Genomic DNA, 7733 nt, shown 5'->3' with positions numbered 1-7733 from the left:
GACCACAAGATCGTGACCTGGCTGAAGTCGGACGCTTAACCGACTGCGCCACCCAGGCGCCCCAAGATGGTTTTTTTTTAACTCTTATTGGTTGTTTTATTTTTTATTTACTTGTGCCTTGTTTTTCTGATTGCTTTTTTTCATTGTTTGTAAAGGTTTTGGTACATTGAGGTAAGACTTGCTTTGTTGGGAATGGATTATTTGTTGTTTGTTGGGTTTTTTTTAGCTCATATGGTATTGTTTTTCTGAATTATGTGTATGAGTGTGTGTTATTTGGGAGTTTTGTATTAAGGGATTGCTTAATTTGGGGGCGCGATTTTATTTCTGGCTATTCCAGTCATCTGCCTTTCCATTTCAAAAGCATTATTAAGGTATTTGATACAAAATCTATAATTAGATACATTCTGGCATATTTACATATTTGTGAAACCATCCCCACCACCAAAATAGGAAACATTATCCACTGTTTCCAGAAGATTCCTCCTGCTCCTGGGTGATCTCTCATTCCTTCCCTTCTCCTTACCACCTCATGCCCAGGCACTCACTGAGCCGCTTTCAGTCACTAGAGATTAGATTTTAGTTTCCAGATTTTTATCAAAATGGAATCATAGAGCATGTACTATTTTTTGTCTAATTTATATCCTTCAACATACTTATTTTGAAATTCACCTATATTTTTACATGAAACAATAGTTCCTTTATTTTTATAGCTGAATAATATTCCATTGTATGGATATTGCACAGGTGTCTTTTGCTTTGTCTTGTTTTTTAAGGCATTCACCTTTGATGGGCATTTTTCTTCAGTCTGGAATGATTTTGGTTTTGACTATTAGAAATAAAGTATCTATGAGCCTTGGTCTCAAATTATCTGTATGGAAATATGCTTTCTCTTTGAAAGGCTGGATGATATAATACCGTAGGTATATGTCTGCCTTTTAAAGAAACTAACAAGCTGCTTTTTCTTTTTTTTTTTTTTTTTAAGGTTTATTTTTTTTTGGGACAGAGAGAGACAGAGCATGAACGGGGGAGGGGCAGAGAGAGAGGGAGACACAGAATCGGAAACAGGCTCCAGGCTCTGAGCCATCAGCCCAGAGCCCGACGCGGGGCTCGAACTCACGGACCACGAGATCGTGACCTGGCTGAAGTTGGACGCTTAACCGACTGCGCCACCCAGGCGCCCCACAAGCTGCTTTTTCAAGGTAGTTATACTGTTTTCCATTATTACTACCAGTTTATGATTTCCAATTGCTCTGTATCTTTGTCAGCACTTTTTATTGTCTGTAGTTTTAATTTTAGCCATTCAGGTGGATATGTCCTAATGTTTCATTGTAGCTTTAAGTTGTATTTCTCTATTTACCAGTGATGTAGAGTATATTTTCATGTGATTAATCCCCATTCCTATATGTCTTTTGGTGAAGTGCCTATTTGACAATCTTTTTACCATTTGTAATTGTGCTTGATTTTCTTATTAATGAGTGCTGAGAGTTCTTTATAAATCTGGATACAAGTTCTTTATCAGATATGTAACTTACAAATGTTTTCTCCCGTTCTGTACCATGTGGGTTGTCTTTTCATTCTCTTCAACAGTCTCTTTCAAAGAGCAGAACTTGGGGCACCTTAAATCCTTAAAGGATTACTTGGGAGGTAGCAAAATAGTTTTTAATGAACCATCTCTAATACCATTAATAATTTGCAAATCAACAGGACAATACAGACATGGGTTATCCCCCATTGCTCCTGCAACCTAGCTCATTAAAGATGGAGTCCACGAGGGGATACTCAGAGGATGGAAGAGGTAAAGCAGTGGCGTGGGGGGCGCAGAGGCACTGTGGTCAAATATTGGTGTCCAATCAGAGGCTTAAAGGTGTGAGAAGTGGAATGAAAGCTTCATGAGACATGTCTTTGAGCGGGGCTGCCTCATCCAGCCACATTGTCTACGGCGCCCTACTCATGATGGTGTGACTCACACAACAAAACTATGAATCTTACCTTTTGGAAGCAGAGTAACGTACACCACGCTCATCACCATGTCGTAGCCCTGGTGGTGGGGTGGGTCTCCAGGCATAGCTATCGTCCTTCGAGTAAGGTACCACCTCCTTGGTGCTGAGCTATTTCAGAGGACTCTGTAAAGCACATCTGCAGATGCCAGACCCAGCAAGAGAGGGTTCGTGGAAAAGTTTCTCATGTGCATTCTCCAGGGATTTGCATCCCGTTGTTCTACAATGGCCTGACCAAATTGGAAAGAATTTTGGAGATTGGGCCCTCTCTACAGTCTCGGAGTTTCTTCTTTATGAAGAAATGCCTGTGCTCCAAGCCACTACTCTGCTCTCAGCTTTCAGATTTCCTCACAGAAGCCTTCTCCCTCATTTTCTATCCTACCTTAGAATCCTCCTCTGCTGAACTCAGAAGGCTTTTACTCTTTCAGGGATGGAATCTACCTGTTTCCTCAGGGCCTAGAAGCTCTCTCTTCCTTTACATATTATTTTACATTTTCTCTGGCCACCATATCACTAGGAGATTAAGAGAGCACACAGATATTTTCATGCAATAGCTATATTTATATTTACATTTTTTAAAGGTTTTGTGTAGAGGCATGCCAAGATGTGATAACACACCTTTCAGAACTTTCAAGAATGAGGAAAGATTGCATTGGCTCTTCTCTCTTATTTTCTTTTAATGTAAAAAGATTATTTTAGATTCCCCATGTACACTATTAGTCTTTCTCTGTCTGGCTTATTTCACTTAACATAATGCCCTTCGGGTTCATCCTTTGTGTCACAAATGGCAGATTTTCTTCTTTTTATGGCTGAATAATATTCTATTATAAATATATAGGTATGTATGTATATACGCATCCAACATTTTCTTTATCCACTTATCCATCAGTGGACACCTAGGTTATTTACATATCTTGGCAATGAACATAGTAGTGCAGACAATTCTTCCAGATACTGATATCATTTCTCTCAGATACATACTCAGAAGCGGGATTGCTGGATCACATGGTAGTTCTCTTTTTAATTTTTCGAGGATTCTCCATACTGTTTTCCATAACGGCTCTACCCATTTACATTTCCACCAACAGCACACAAAGGTTTCCTTTATTCCACATTTTTTAAAGTTTTTGTTTAAATGCCAGTTCGTTAACATACAGTGTGCTATTAGTTTCGGGCGTACCGTATAGTGATTCAACACTTCCGTGCAACACCCAGTGCTCATCACAACAACTGTGCTCCTTAATCCCCATCACCTATTTCACCCATCCCCCTACCCACCTCCCCCTGGTGAGCATCATAGTGCTCTTTATAGTTAAGAGTCTATTCCACATTTTTTGCCATTCGTTCTCTCTTGTCTTTTGATGATAGTCATTGTAACAGGTATAAGATACTATCTTTTTTTTAATATGAAATTTATTGTCAAATTGGTTTCCATACAACATCCAGTGCTCATCATCACAGGTGCCCTCCTCCATGCCCATCACCTATCTAGCCCATCTCCCACCCACGTCCCTCCATCAACCCTCAATTTGTTTCCTGTAGGGAAGAGTCTCTTGTGGTTTATTTCCCTTTCTTCTCATCTCATTTCCCTGATGATCAGTGATGCTGAGCACCTTTTCATGTACTGATTAGTCATTTGTTTGTCTTCTTGGAAGAAAAAAAAAGGTCTATTCAGGTCCTTTATCCATTTTTAAATTGGATTATTGGGGAGGAGTATTTTTGTTTTTGCTATGGAATCATTTGAATTCTTTTTATGTTTGGCATTTTAACCCCTTTTTAGCCTCTTATCAGATACGTGATTTGCAAATATTTTCTCCTGTTCCACAGGTTGTTTTTTCCATTTCATTTCCTTCATGTGTAGAAGGATTTTATCTTAGGGGTGCCTGGGTGGCTCAGTTGGTTGGGCGTCCGACTTCGGCTCAGGTCATGATCTCTCAGTTCGTGGGTTCCAGCCCCGCATCAGGCTCTGTGCTAACAGCTCAGAGCCTGGAGAGTGCTTCAGATTCTGTGTCTCTGTCTCTTTCTGCCCCTCCCCTGCTCATGCTCTGTCTCTCTCTCTCTCTCTCTCTCTCTCAAAAATAAATAAACATTTAAAAAAAGAAGGATTTTATTTTGATGTAGTTTCACTTGTTTAACTTTTGTTGTCTATAATTTTGGTATCTTATCCACAAAATTATTGCCAACACCAGTGTCAAGGAGTTTTCCCTGTGGTTTTCCTAGGAGTTTTACAGTTTGCTTTTTTTGAGCTATTCTATTTTAAGCTAATTTTTGTGAGTGGTGTAAGGTAGGGGTCCAGTTCCATTCTTTTGCATGTGAATATCCAGTTTCCCCAGCACCATTTATTGAACTTTTACTGTTGTTTCCCCATTGTGTGTTTTTGACACCCCTCTCAAAGATTAGTTGACTATATATCCATGAGTTTATTTCTCGACTATTCTGTTTCTTTGATCTATGCATCTGTTTTTATGCCAGTTCTCTTGTTCATTTTGAGGTATCACTCTTAACCAAGGGCTCTTGGAGGAATGGGCAAAGAGTGAGCAAGCACCAACCCCTGAAGATCATTACTGGACTGAGGCACAACCTGAGAGTTAAGGTATAAATGTTACATTTCTATGTGGGGAGGATGGGCTATAACCTGATAACCCAATGCACATCACGTCTTAGATAATCTCTTTTATTTATTTATTTTTAATATTTTATTATGTGGATGGACTATTTTTTAAGTTTATTTATTCATTTTGAGAGAGAGAGAGAGAGAGAGTAAAATGAGCGATGGAGAGGCAGACAGAGAGGAAGAGAGAGAATCCCAAGCAGGCTCCACCCTGTCAGCACAGAACTCAACGTGGGGCTCGCACTTTCCAACCGTGAGATCATGACCTGAGCCAAAATCAAGGGTTGGACACTTGCCTGACTGAGACACTCAGGCACCCCAGAGGTGATCTCTTTGAAATCAACTGGGTATTGAGTTGGCAGCCAATGTTTGTGGGTTTTGTAGTCAATCTCTAAATTGTCACCTAACCCAAAAGCCTCACCCATAGCTACGAAGGAAGTTGAGCTGAGTGTAGAGAAATTATTCTACTTTGTGTGCTAACACCGTCACCAGGGCACCACATCTGGGTACTTCTCATGGCATCCCCTTCTCCCTTTCCTGAACTCTCAGCATGACCCTGTGCAGTAAGGACCATTGATCCCTAGTGTGTACTGGTTGCAAGATGGATTCCTTTCAAGTTTGTCCTCCATTTTTTATTTTATTGAGGTTGGAAGTCATTTTTTTGGTGTGTATTTTGGGGTTTTGTATTTTTTAAGGATATACTCTATTGTTTTTTTCTGTTGTTGTTTTCCTTGCTTTGGTTTTTGGGTTTGTTTCCTATGGGATTCATGTATTTGCATTTCTTGTATTTTATATGTTCTTCTTACTGCTCTGTTGATTGACGGTTTTTTTGAATATGTGTTATGTAGAATATTCGGTAGTATTTTTAATTCTTTATTGTTTGCAGTACACTGTTTCGTGTGGATTATCTTTTGGTTTGTTTCATTATCCACATGTTTCTTTGCAGTGTGTTTGTATGTATTTGCACGCGTTGTTGTATCCGCATGTTGACTTTCAAATATTTCTTGACACTTTGATCCTTCTTTATACCACCACGTGGGCTTCTGCTGCCTCAGACTTCCATTTCTTTTCAGAGGATGCCAAACTAAAGCCCACGTGGTGGTATAAAGAAGGATCAAAGTGTCAAGAAAAAAATTCTGTCCAGCACTTTTCTGAGCTCTACTGGACCTGCAATGCGTGCATATAATGAGTGAGTTCAATTATCCTTTTTACTTAACAATTGACTTCGGGGAAATACAAAGTAATTTTTTTACGTGCCAACTATCTTAAATTGCAAAGCAGAATAACGCAGGCAAATGTTGTAAATCTCAGAGGAAGAGGGAAAAGGCAAGGAGGAAGGCTTATTCTCAGTCCTAGAATCTGTCCCATGAAATGCCCAGCAGATGAGGAGTTAGGCGCTCAGGGGAAGGCAAAAGAGACAGGAGCATAGTGGTTGCTTTCCAGGTCTTTTGGGTGTATTCTGATGATTCCCCATTGAGAGTGTTAGGGTGCCGATTGTACTGGCATGGTGATGGGGGTGTCGGGGTTCAGGCACAGTCACCATCTTCAGCTGTAGTGTCTGCAGTGCTCCACTTTAAGAAGTGTCATTCATGTACCTAGAAATATGATTGGCACCTCTTAGAGTGAAGTAATGCATGACAGGTACAGCATCGGTGCCAGCCCTGGGAGAGGCAACACAGCTACCGCACATTAGTGTCATCTCTTGAATCTTAGAACCACCTTCTCAGTGCTGGTTCAACTCAGGGGACCCTTTGAAGAGCCCCGGAAACTCTAGGGAGTGAGGGTCCCAGGAAAAGCCTCCTTTGTAAGTTCTTCAGGGCTTTCTATCACTGTGTGGAAAAGGGCAGGCTTGCCACCTTTAGATAATCTGTGTTCAGTGCCCTACTCGGGAAGGCATCATTCACATAGATGGATATATGAATGGTGCCTTGCTGAGCAGAGTAACGGGAAATGAAGACGATGTTTGCGGTGACATTGGCACTGGTACGGGGAGCTCTAGTCACAGAGCCACATTCCCTTGAGCTGGAGTACTTACCCTTCAGTGATGGGCCACCGCCCAGTACTTTCTGAAGCGCCTCTTCTGAGACCCAGTGCCGAATTTAAGGGCCCCTGGGAAAAGCCTGTCATGTAGGTTTGTCAGCTATTTATAATTCTTTGTCCATAAAAGGACTGACCACAGTTGGAACGATATTTGGGATAGGAACAAGATCCTCCTTCTCTTCTATGTCTTAGTCTTTCTTCTGTGCACAACAAATAAACTTCCTGCCGTCAAAACTCCTGAAAATTTTATACCTATTTGCTTTCCTCACAATAGTCAAGCCTTCTTTTTTAGGTAGCCCAAATACCCTTCTGCTAAATTCCAAACTCTTTTAACCCTCTCTGCTGGAGATAGAGTGATGCGTTCCAATTCCTTTGAATATTCCTGGGTAACCTTGGTAATGCCTCTCTCTCTCTCTCTCCCTATATATCTCCATTCATATATACATATATATATATATATATATATATATATATCGATTCATATGTATATATGTATATATATACATATCTATATACATATATATATATATATATATATATATATATATATATATATATGAGAGAGAGAGGCATTGCTTATAAAGAATTGGCTCGCATTTTTAGAGAGGTTGTTAAGTCCTAGGATCTGCAGAGTGAACTGGCAAGCTAGAGACTGAGGAAAACCAATGGTATAGTTTCAGTCTGAAACTTTGCAGGCTCAAAAGCCAGGAAGAGTTGATGTTTCAGTTGGAGTCTAAAGGCAGGAAAAAAACGGATGTCCTAGCTCAAAGGCAGTCAGGCAGGAGAGATTCTTTGTTACTCAGTGAGGGATGAGCCTTTTCTTTTTAAAATTCATTTTGAGACATACACACACACACACACACATACACACACAGAGAGAGAGAGAGAGAGAGAGAGAGAGAGAGAGAGAGAGAGAGAGAGAAGAGAGATAGCAAGTGAGCAGGAGTGGGGGAGGAGCAGACAGAGGGAGAGAGAGAATCCCAAGCAGGCTCTGCACTGTCAGTGCAGATCCCTATGTGGGGCTCAAACTCACAAACCATGAGGTCACAGCCTAAGCCAATATCAAGAGTTGGATGCTTAACCAA

The sequence above is a fragment of the Herpailurus yagouaroundi genome, unplaced genomic scaffold, assembly GCF_014898765.1.
Source record: "Herpailurus yagouaroundi ecotype Mexico unplaced genomic scaffold, PumYag 67503, whole genome shotgun sequence".
Taxonomy (NCBI): domain Eukaryota; kingdom Metazoa; phylum Chordata; class Mammalia; order Carnivora; family Felidae; genus Herpailurus; species Herpailurus yagouaroundi.
Note: the sequence above shows the minus strand (reverse complement) of the source record.